We start from the raw sequence: 12,455 nt of genomic DNA on the forward strand, positions 1-12,455 counted from the left end.
AACCAATACTTTTCCCTAAGAAAGATGACCCAGCTAAGGCTGGACATCCAAGGCTTCAAACAAGGAGATGGTGAATATCTTTATGATGCCCGGGAGAGGTATAGAAGGATGCTAAGAAAATGTCCAACTGAAATGTTTTCAGAATTGGTACAGTTTGACATCTTCTACTATGGGCTTTTAGATATAGCTAGAAAGTCTTTGGACCACTCTGCTGGTGGTTCTATACACATGAGAAAGACCATTGGAGAGGCTCAAGAGCTTATTCAGACAGTTACCACTAATCAGAATCTGTACTCATCTGCTGAGACCTCTATAAAAGAAGAGGTTAAGGTAGTATCTGCTGAGCCTAACCCTCCAGAACAGGATGGCCCATTAACTCAGCAACTGCACGCCCTTGCCCTACAACTACTGGAACTGCAAGTGGCTTTGCGAAAAACACAGGCTTATAACTGGAATGTAAAAGCCCAGCTGAGTCAAACAAGGTAGCAGTTATCTAAGCAGATAACAGAAGAATGATAGGCCATTCAACTGAGGAGTGGAAAATCCTTAAACACCCAACCTCGGTACAAAAAGAAGGGAAAAGAACAACTGACAGAGGATATGACTCTAGGCGTTTGAAATGCCTAGGGAGGTACCACTCTTGGCGTTGAACGTCAAGAAAGGGCAGAGACTGGGCGTTTAAACGCCCAAGGAGGCAGCACCCTTGGCGTTGAATGCCTTAGCAAGGGAGGTCAGTCACTCACTGGTAACAATCCTCCTAAGCAACCTAGTAACCCCCTTTCCAACATAGAATTCGGCCTTCATCAACCAAGGTTGATGAGTACAAGGCTAGGATGCCATTTCCTTAAAAACTCTGTCAAGAGGAATGATGAGCGAATAATTTATACGCTTTTTGGCATTGTTTTTACATAGTTTTCAGTATGATTTAGTTAGTTTTTAGTATATTTTTATTAGTTTTTAAATAAAAATCACATTTCTGGACTTTACTATGAGTTTGTATGTTTTTCTGTGATTTCAGGTAATTTCTGGTTGAAATTGAGGGACTTGAGCAAAAATCAGATTCAGAGGTTGAAGAAGGACTGCAGATGCTGTTGGATTCTGACCTCCCTGCACTCAAAGTGGATTTTTTGGAGCTACAGAACTCCAAATGGCGCGCTCTCAATTGCGTTGGAAAGTAGACATCCAGTGCTTTCCAGAAATATATAATAGTTCATACTTTGATTAAGGATAGATGACGTAAACCGGTGTTGAACGCCAGTTCTATGCTGCATTCTGGAGTCAAACGCCAGAAACAGGTTACAAACTGGCGTTCAACTCCAAGAAAGACCTTTACACATGTAAAGCTCAATGCTCAGCCCAAGAACACACCAAGTGGGCCCCGAAAGTGGATTTCTGCATCATTTACTCATTTCTGTAAACCCTAGTAACTAGTTTAGTATAAATAGGACTTTTTACTATCTTTGTAGGAGATCTTTGATTAGTTTATGCTATCTTAGACGTTCATGGGGGCTGGCCATTCGGCCATGCCTGGACCATTATCACTTATGTATTTTCAACGGTAGAGTTTTTACACACCATAGATTAAGGTGTGGAGCTCTGCTGTTCCTCATGAATTAATACAAAGTACTACTATTTTTCTATTCAATTTAAGCTTATTCCTATTCTAAGATATCCATTCGCATCCAAGAACATGATGAATGTGATGATTATGTGACGCTCATCATCATTCTCACTTATGAACGCGTGCCTGACAAACACTTCCGTTCTACATGCAAACAAGCTAGAATGAATATCTCTTAGATATCTAATACAGAGGACCGAGTTCGAGATATTAGAATCTTCGTGGTATAAGTTAGAACCCATGGATGGCCATTCTTGAGATATGGAAAAACCTTGTCTGTGGTATTCCGAGTAGGATCTGGGAAGGGATGGCTGTGACGAGCTTCAAACTCGCGAGTGCTGGGCGTAGTGACAGACGCAAAAGGATAGTAAATCCTATTCCAGTATGATCGAGAACCGATAGATGATTAGCCATGCAGTGACAGTGCATTGGACCATTTTCACAGAGAGGATGGAATGTAGCCATTGACAACGGTGATGCCCTACATAAAGCTTTCCATGGAAAGGAGTAGGAATGATTGGATGAAGACAGCAGGAAAGCAGAGGTTCAGAGGAACGAAAGCATCTCTATACGCTTATCTGAAATTCTCACCAATGAATTACATAAGTATCTCTTTCCTAATCTATGTTTTATTTATCTTCTAATTATTAAAACTCTATATCCATTTGAATCCGTCTGACTGAGATTTACAAGGTAACCATAGCTTGCTTCAAGCCGACAATCTCCGTGGGATCGACCCTTACTCACGTAAGGTTTATTACTTGGATGACCCAGTGCACTTGCTGGTCAGTTGTGCGAAGTTGTGACAAAGAATTAAGATTATGAACGTGCGTATAAAGTTTTCAGCACCGTTACCAAGGAATGGAACTGTCACGATTTCTGCGCACCAAGTTTTTGGCGCCGTTGCCGGGGATTGTTCGAGTTTGGACAACTAACGGTTCATCTTGTTGCTCAGATTAGGTAATTTTATTTTAATTTTAAGCTTTTTATTTCTTATTTTCGAAAAATACAAAAAAAATATATATTTCTTCTTTTTCGTTTTTCCCAAAATAATTTTCGAAAAAAAAAACCAAAAAAAAAAATTAACAAAATCATAAAATCAAAAATAATTTGATGTTTCTTGTTTGAGTCTAGAGTCAAGTTTTAAGTTTGGTGTCAATTGCATCTTTTTAATTTTCTAAAAAAAATTATTATTTTCGAAAATTTCATGCATTGCATTCTTCATGATCTTCAAGTTGTTCTTGGCCAGTCTTCTTGTTTGATCTTCATATTTTCTTGTTTTGTGTCTTTTCTTGTTTTTCATATGCATTCTTGAATTATTAATGTCTAAAGAATAAAAATTTTTAAGTTTGGTGTCTTGCATGTTTTCTTTTCTTGAAAATTTTTCAAAAATAAGTTCTTGGTGTTCATCTTGACATTCATAGTGTTTTTGCATGCATTTTTGGTTTTGATCTTAATTCTTCATGTTTTGTTTCATTCTTGCTGTTTAATGAAAAAAAAAAAGAGAGAGAAAAACATCAAAAAGATATCTTTTCCTTTTTTCTCTTTCATCATTAAAAATTCAAAAATAAAAAAATATCTTTCCCTTTTTCACTCATAAAATTCAAAAATTTGAGTTGACTTTTTCAAAAATTTTTAAAATTTAGTTGTTTCTTATGAGTCAAATCAAATTTTCAATTTAAAAATTCTATCTTTTTCAAATCTTTTTCAAAAATAAAATATTTTTCACTTTTTCTTTCATAATTTCGAAAATTTCAATTTGATTTTCAAAATCTTTTTCTTATTTCTATTTCATATTTTCAAAGTTAATGCTAACAATTAATGTGATTGATTCAAAAATTTTAAAAGTTTGTTACTTGCCTCTTAAGAAAGGTTCAATATTTAATTTTTAAATCATATCTTTTTAGTTTCTTGTTAGTCAAGTAATCAACTTTACTTTTTAAAATCAAATCTTTTTAAATTTCTTTTTCAAATTTTTTTTTAAAATAAGTTCCAATCACATATTTTTCAAAATCAATTTCAAAATCTTTTCTAACTTCTTATCTTTTCAAAATTAATTTTCAAATCTTTTTCAATCAAACTTATCTTTTTGTGTCAATCATATCTTTTTCAAAACTACCTAACTAACTCTCTCTTTCTAATTTTCGAAAATTCTTTCCCTCTTTTTCAAAATTCTTTTATTTATTTATTATTTAATTAATTGTTTTAATTTTTAATTTAATTTGATTTCAATTTTAATTTTCAAAATTTAACTTTAAATTTTAATTTTAATTTAATTAATTTTCAAAATTCCCCCTCTCTCATCTCCTTCTAATTATTTATTTATTTACTAACACTTCTCTTCATCTCAAAATTCGAACCCTCTCTTCCTCTTGGTGTTCGAATTTCTCTTCTTCTATTCTTATCTTCCTCCACTCACATAAAGGAATCTCTATACTGTGACATAGAGGATTCCATATTTTCTTTTCTGTTTTCTTCTTTTTCATATGAGCAGGAACAAGGATAAGAACATTCTTGTTGAAGCTGATCCTGAACCTGAAAGAACTCTGAAGAGGAAGCTAAGGGAAGTTAAAGCATAACTCTCTGGGGAAAATCTGACAGAAATTTTCAAAAAAGAAGGAGACGTGGCTGAAAATAATAACAATGCAAGGAAGATGCTTGGTGACTTTACTGCACCAAATTCTAATTTACATGAAAGAAGCATCTCAATTCCTGCCATTGGAGCAAACAATTTTGAGCTTAAACCTCAATTAGTTTCTCTGATGCAACAGAACTGCAAGTTTCATGGAATTCCATCCGAAGATCCTTTTCAGTTCTTAACTGAATTCTTGTAGATCTGTGATATTGTTAAGACCAATGGGGTTGATCCCGAGGCCTACAGGCTTATGCTTTTCCCGTTTGTTGTAAGAGACAGAGCTAGAGTATGGTTGGACTCTCAACCTAAAGATAGCCTGAACTCGTGGGATAAGCTGGTCATGGCTTTCTTAGCCAAGTTCTTTCCTCCTCAAAAGCTTAGTAAGCTTAGAGTGGATGTTCAAACCTTCAAATAGAAAGAAGGTGAATCCCTCTATGAAGCTTGGGAGAGATACAAGGAACTGACCAAAAAGTATCCTTCTGACATGCTTTCAGAAAAGACTATTCTGGATATATTCTATGATGGTCTGTCTGAGTTATCAAAGATGTCACTGGACCATTCTGCAGGTGGATCCATTCACCTAAAGTAAACGCCTGTAGAAGCTCAAGAACTCATTGACATGGTTACAAATAACCAGTTCATATACACTTCTGAAAGGAATCCTGTGAGTAATGGGACGCCTATGAGGAAGGGAGTTCTTGAAATTGATACTCTGAATGCCATATTTTCTCAGAATAAAATATTGACTCAGCAAATCAATATGATCTCTCAGAGTCTGAATGGATTGAAGGAATCATCCAATAGTACTAAAGAGGCATCTTCTGAAGAAGAAGCTTATGATCCTGAGAACCCTGCAATAGCAGAGGTGAATTACATGGGTGAACCCTATGGAAACACCTATAATCCCTCATGGAGAAATCATCCAAATTTCTCATGGAAGGATCAACAAAAGCTTCAACAAGGCTTTAATAATGGTGGAAGAAACAGGTTTAGCAATAGCAAGCCTTTTCCATCATCCACTCAGCAACAGACAGAGAGTTCTGAGCAGAATCCATCTAGCTTATCAAATATAGTCTCTGATCTATCTAAGGCCACTGTAAGTTTCATGAATGAAACACGGTCCTCCATTAGAAATTTGGAGGCACAAGTGAGCCAGCTGAGTAAAAGAGTCACTGAAACTCCTCCTAGTACTCTCCCAAGCAATACAGAAGAGAATCCAAAAAGAGAGTGCAAGGCCATTGATTTAACCATCATGGCCGAACCTACAAGGAAGGGAGAGGACATGAATCCCAATAAGGAAGACCTCCTGGGACGTCCAGTGATCAACAAGGAGTTTCCCTCTGAGGAACCAAAGGAATCTGAGGCTCATCTAGAGACCATAGAGATTCCATTGAACCTCCTTATGCCATTCATGAGCTCTGATGAGTATTCTTCTTCTGAAGAGAATGAAGATGTTACTGAAGAGCAAGTTGCCAAGTACCTTGGTGCAATCATGAAGCTGAATGTCAAATTATTTGGTAATGAGACTTGGGAAGATGAACCTCCCTTGCTCATCAATGAACTGAGTGATCTAGATCAACTGAAATTGCCTCAGAAGAAACAGGATCCTGGAAAGTTCTTAATACCTTGTACCATAGGCACCATAGCCTTTGAGAAGGCTCTATGTGACCTTGGGTCAGGGATAAACCTCATGCCACTCTCTGTAATGGAGAAACTGAGAATCTTTGAGGTGCAAGCTGCCAGAATCTCATTAGAGATGGCAAACAACTCAAGAAAATAGGCTTATGGACAAGTAGAGGACGTGCTAGTAAAGGTTGAAGGCCTTTACATCCCTGCTGATTTCATAATCCTAGATACTGGGAAGGATGAGGATGAATCCATCATCCTTGGAAGACCCTTCCTAGCCACAGCAAGAGCTGTGATTGATGTGGACAGAGGAGAGTTGGTCCTTCAACTGAATGAGAACAATCTTGTGTTTAAAAATCAAGGATCTCCTTCTGTAACCATGGAGAGGAAGCATGAAAAGCTTCTCTCACTGCAGAGTCAACCAAAGCCCCCACAGTCAAACTCTAAGTTTGGTGTTGAACCCCACATTCAAATTCTAAGTTTGGTGTTGGGAGGTTCCAACAATGCTCTGAACATCTGTGAGGCTCCATGAGAGCTCACTGTCAAGCTATTGACATTAAAGAAGCACTTGTTGGGAGGCAACTAATGAGCGGATATTTTATACGCTTTTTGGGATTAATTTCATGTAGTTTCTAGTATGTTTTAGTTAGTTTTTAGTATATTTTCATTAGTTTCTAGGCAAAATTCATATTTCTGGACTTTACTATAAGTTTGTGTATTTTTCTATAATTTCAGGTATTTTCTGGCTGAAATTGAGGAAGCTGAGCAAAAATCTGATTCAGGCTGAAAAAGGACTGCTGATGCTGTTGGATTCTGATCTCTCTGCACTCGGAATGGATTTTCTGGAGCTACAGGAGTCCAATTGGCGCGCTCTGAATTGTGTTGGAAAGTAGACATTTAGGGCTTTCCAGAAATATATAATAGTCCATACTTTGCTCAAGGATAGACGATGTAAATTGGCGTTCAACGCCAGTTCCATGTTGCAGTCTGGCGTTAAACGCTAGAAACAGGTTACAAGTTGGAGTTAAACGCCCAAAACAGGTTACAACCTGGCGTTTAACTCCAGAAACAGCCTAAGCACGTGTAAAGCTTAAGTCTCAGCCCCAGCACACACCAAGTGGGCCCCAGAAGTGGATTTCTGCACTATCTATCATAGTTTACTCATTCTCTGCAAACCTAGATTACTTGCTTACTATTTAAACAACTTTTAGAGGATTATTTTGTACCTCCTGACATTTTAGATCTGAACTTTGTACTCTTTGACGGCATGAGTCTCTAAACTCCATTGTTGGGGGTGAGGAGCTCTGCTGTGTCTCGATGAATTAATACAATTACTTCTGTTTTCCATTCAAACACGCTTGTTTCTATCTAAGATATTTATTCGCACTTCAATATGATGAATGTGATGATCCGTGACACTCATCACCATTCTCAACCTATGAACGCGTGCCTGACAACCACCTCTGTTCTACATTAGATTGAATAAGTATCTCTTGGGTTCCTTAATCAGAATCTTCGTGGTATAAGCTAGAATCCATTGGCAGCATTCTTGAGAATCCGGAAAGTCTAAACCTTGTCTGTGGTATTCTGAGTAGGATTCAAGGATTGGATGACTGTGACGAGCTTCAAACTCACAAAGGTTGGGCGTAGTGACAGACGCAAAAGGACCAACGGATCCTATTCCAGCATGAGTGAGAACCGACAGATGATTAGCCAGGCGGTAATAGCGCACCTGGACCATTTTCACTGAGAGGACGGATGGTAGCCATTGACAACAGTGATCCACCAACATACAGCTTGCCATAGGAGGAACCTTGCGTGCATGAAGAAGAAGACAGAGGGAAAGCAGAGATTCAGAAGACAAGGCATCTCCAAAACTCCAACATATTCTCCATTACTGTAGAACAAGTATTTATTTCATGCTCTTTTATTTCTCGCAATTCAAACTGATAAATATAATTGATATCCTGACTAAGAGTTACAAGATAACCATAGATTGCTTCAAGCTAACAATCTCTGTGGGATTCGACCCTTACTCACGTAAGGTATTACTTGGACGACCCAGTGCACTTGCTGGTTAGTTGTACGAGTTGTGAAAATTGTGATTCACAATTCGTGCACCAAGTTTTTGGCGCCGTTGCTGGGGATTGTTCGAGTTTGAACAACTGACGGTTTATTTTGTTGCTTAGATTAGGAAAAATTTTTCTTTTTGGTTTAGAGTCTTCTATTATTGTTTTTGGTTGAAATTTCTTTTTCTTAAATCCTTATTTTTTCTTTTTTTAATTTTTCGAAAATTTTATAAACTGATAATTGAGTTTTTCTATTTGAGTTTAGTTTCATATCTTAAGTTTGGTGTCAATTGCATTTTTTTATTATTTATTTTCTTTTAAATTTTCAAATTTGTGTTCATTGTTCTTTCTTAATCTTCAAGTTGTTCTTGTTTATTTTTCTTGTTTGATCTTTAGTTTTTCTTGTTTTTCTTGTGCATTCTAGAATTATTAGTATCTAAAAAAATAAAATAAAATATTTTTATACATTAAACACCTTGTTAAAACACTTTAAATTTATAGCTCAATTGGCTAGAGCGTGGTGCTTATGTTCTTGGTAATTGGCTATCTTCTTTTTTTTAAAAAAAAAAAACTTTTTCAAAAATATTTTTTCTTTGAATAAATCTTGTGCCAAACTTTAAGTTTGGTGTTTTCTTGTTGATTTTTCTTTAGTTTTCAAAAATTTTATTTTGGTTTTCTAAAAATTTTAAGTTTGGTGTTCTATCTTCATGTTCTTGTTGTTCTTGTGAGTCTTCAAAGTGTTCTTGAGTCTTCCTTGTGTTTTGATCTTAAAATTTTTAAGTTTGATGTTCCTTGGTGTTTTCCTCCAAAATTTTCGAAAATAAGGAACATTAGATCTAAAAATTTTAAGTTGTGTGTCTTTTGTGTGTTTTTCTCTTTCATCATAAAATTCAAAAATCAAAAAATATCTTCTCTCTCTCTATTTTAAAGTGAATTTTCGAAAATTGCTTTTAAAATTCAGATTTCTATTTCAAAATTTAAAATCTTTTTCAAAAATCATATCCAAAGTTTTTCAAATCTTCTTAATTAAGTAATTATTTTAGTTTTAATTTTTTTTATTCTTAATTTTTGAAATCTATATTTAATTTTTAGTTATTTTATTTCATTTTTTTTATTCGTTCTCTTTTTATAAAATAAAAATAAAAATATATTTTAATTGCAATTCACATCAATTCCCTTTTCTCCATCATGGAGCTAAGTGGAAATGAGCAGTCCAGAAGGACTCTGGGGTCATATGCTAACCCCACTACTGCTTCATATGGGAGCAGTATCTGTATACCCTCCATTGGAGTCAGTAGCTTTGAGTTGAATCCTCAGCTCATTATCATGGTGCAGCAAAGTTGCCAGTATTCCGGTCTTCCACAGGAAGAACCTACAGAGTTTCTGGCACAGTTTTTACAAATTGCTGACACAGCACATGATAAGGAAGTAGATCAGGATGTCTACAGATTATTACTGTTTCCATTTGCTGTAAAAGACCAAGCTAAGAGGTGGTTAAATAACCAACCTAAGGCTAGCATAAGGACATGTAAACAGCTGTCAAAAAAATTCCTGAATCAATACTTCCCTCCAAAACGGATGACACAGCTAAGACTGGATATCCAAGGCTTTAAACAAGGAGATAATGAATCTCTTTATGATGCCTGGGAGAGATATAGAGAGATGCTAAGAAAATGCCCCTCTGAAATGTTTTTAGAATGGGTGCAGTTAGACATATTATATTATGGGCTTACAGAGAAAGCTCAAATTTTTCTAGATCACTCAGCTGGTGGATCTATACACATGAGAAAGACAATTGAAGAGGCTCAAGAGCTTATTGATACAGTTGCCAGAAATCAGCATCTGTACCTAAATAGTGAATCTTCTATGAAAGAAGAGGCTAAAACAGTAACTGCTGAACTTAGTCCTGCAGAACAAATTACTGAATTCAATCAGCAATTAGACTTTCTAACAAAATAGCTGGCTGAGTTCAAGGAGATACTACAAGACACAAGAATGGCTAATATAAATATAGAGGTACAATTGAAGAAAACAGAACAACAGTTATCAAAACAAATAACAGAAGAGTGCCAAGTAGTTCAATTAAGAAGTGGGAAAACATTAAATACCTCACTTCAAGGTTGCAGGAAGCCAAGAAATGAACAAACTTCTATTCAAAATCCCTTTGAGGACAGTAAGAGCCCAGAGAGGAATAACTCTGGCATTTAAACGCCAGAAACAAGCAAGGAGTTGGCGTCAAACGCCCAATGGAAGCTCAGTTTTGGCGTTCAAATGCCAGGAACAAGTAAGGAGTTGGCGTCCAATGCCAATCCAGCTTCTAACCCTGGCATTCAAACACCAGTGAGGGATCAGACATACACAAGTGCTGATAACAACCCCTCTAAAAAGGCTTCTTCAACCACCTCTGTAGGAAATAAACCTGCAGCAATTAAGGTTGAGGAATATAAAGCCAAGATACCTTATCCTCAAAAACTCTGCCAAGAGGAGCAGGATAAGCAATTTGCTCGCTTTGCAGATTATCTCAGGACTCTTGAAATAAAGATTCCATTTGCAGAGGCACTTGAGCAAATACCTTCTTATGCCAAGTTCATGAAAGAGATCTTGAGTCATAAAAAGGATTGGAGAGAAACTGAAAGAGTTCTCCTCACTGAAGAATGCAGTGTAGTCATTCTGAAAAGCTTTCCAGAAAAGCTTAAAGATCCCGAGAGCTTTCTGATACCATGCATATTAGAGGGTAATTGCACCAAGACAGCTTTATGTGATCTTGGGGCAAGCATCAATCTAATACCTGCATCCACTATCAGAAAGCTTGGTTTAACTGAAGAAGTTAAACCAACCCGGATATGTCTCCAACTTGCTGATGGCTCCATTAAATACCCATCAGGCGTGATTGAAGACATGATTGTCAGGGTTGGGCCATTCGCCTTTCCCACTGACTTTGTAGTGCTGGAAATGGAGGAGTACAAGAGTGCTACTCTCATTCTAGGAAGACCTTTCTTAGCAACTGGACAAACTCTCATTGATGTCCAAAAGGGGGAAGTAACCCTGAGAGTCAATGAGGATGAGTTTAAGTTGAATGCTGTCAAAGCCATGCAGCATCTAGACACACCAAAAGACTGCATGAAAGTTGATCTCATTGACTCTTTGGTAGAGGAGGTCAACATGGCTGAGAGTCTTGAATCAGAGCTGGAAGACATCTTTAAAGATGTTCAGCCTGATTTGGAGGGTTCAGAGGAATTGAAAGAGCCTCTGAGACTTCCTCAGAAAGAGGAGAAACCTCCTAAACCCGAGCTCAAGCCATTATCACCATCCTTGAAATATGCATTTCTGGGAGAAGGTGACACTTTTCCAGTGATCATAAGCTCTGCTTTAAATCCACTGGAAGAGGAAGCACTAATTCAAGTACTAAGGACACACAAGACAGCTCTTGGGTGGTCCATAAGTGACCTTAAGGGCATAAGCCCAGCTAGATGCTTGCACAAAATATTATTGGAGGATGATGCTAAGCCAGTGGTTTAACCAAAGAGGCGGCTAAATCCAGCCATGAAGGAAGTGGTGCAGAAAGAGGTCACCAAATTACTGGAGGCTGGGATTATTTATCCTATTTCTGATAGCCCCTGGGTGAGCCCTGTTCAAGTTGTTCCCAAGAAGGGAGGCATGACAGTGGTTCATAATGAAAAAAATGAACTGGTTCCTACAAGAACAGTTACAGGGTGGCGCATGTGTATTGACTACAGAAGGCTCAACACAGCCACCAGAAAGGATCATTTTCCTTTACCATTCATAGACCAGATGCTAGAGAGACTAGCAGGTCATGAATATTACTGCTTTTTGGATGGCTATTTAGGTTACAACCAAATTGCAGTAGATCCTCAGGACCAAGAGAAAATAGCATTCACATGTCTTTCTGGAGTATTTGCTTACAGAAGAATGCCTTTTGGTCTGTGTAATGCACCTGCAACCTTTCAGAGGTGCATGCTCTCTATCTTCTCTGATATGGTAGAGAAATTTTTGGAAGTCTTCATGGATGACTTTTCAGTATTTGGAGACTCATTCAGCTCCTGCCTTGACCATTTAGCACTTGTTCTGAAAAGATGCTAAGAGACCAACCTAGTTTTAAACTGGGAAAAATGTCACTTTATGGTGACTGAAGGAATTGTCCTTGGGCATAAAATTTCAAACAAAAGGATAGAGGTGGATCAAGCTAAAGTGTAAGTAATTGAAAAATTACCACCACCAGCTAATGTTAAGGCAATCAGAAGCTTTCTGGGGCATGCAGGATTCTACAGGAGGTTTATAAAGGATTTTTCAAAAATTGCAAAACCCCTGAGCAATCTGCTAGCTGCTGACATGCCATTCGTGTTTGACACAGAGTGTCTGCAGGCGTTTGAGACTCTGAAAGCTAAACTGGTCACAGCACTAGTTATTTCTGCACCAGACTGGACTTTACCGTTTGAACTAATGTGTGAAGCCAGTGACCACGCCATTGGTGCAGTACTGGTGC

The 12,455-nt window shown here is 37.3% G+C and overlaps 1 non-coding gene across 1 annotated transcript; it reads right to left on the reverse strand.

Annotated features, from left to right (window-relative positions):
- Positions 1-4,638: 4,638 nt before the first annotated feature.
- Positions 4,639-4,746, reverse strand: LOC148567287 (small nucleolar RNA R71). The gene has a single exon (XR_015881620.1). It is a non-coding gene; the product is annotated as a small nucleolar RNA R71 (small nucleolar RNA).
- Between the last annotated feature and the right edge of the window lie 7,709 nt (positions 4,747-12,455).

This window comes from Arachis ipaensis, chromosome B4 (genome assembly GCF_059453495.1).
Source record: "Arachis ipaensis isolate K30076 ecotype BB chromosome B4, ASM5945349v1, whole genome shotgun sequence".
Taxonomy (NCBI): Eukaryota; Viridiplantae; Streptophyta; class Magnoliopsida; order Fabales; family Fabaceae; genus Arachis; species Arachis ipaensis.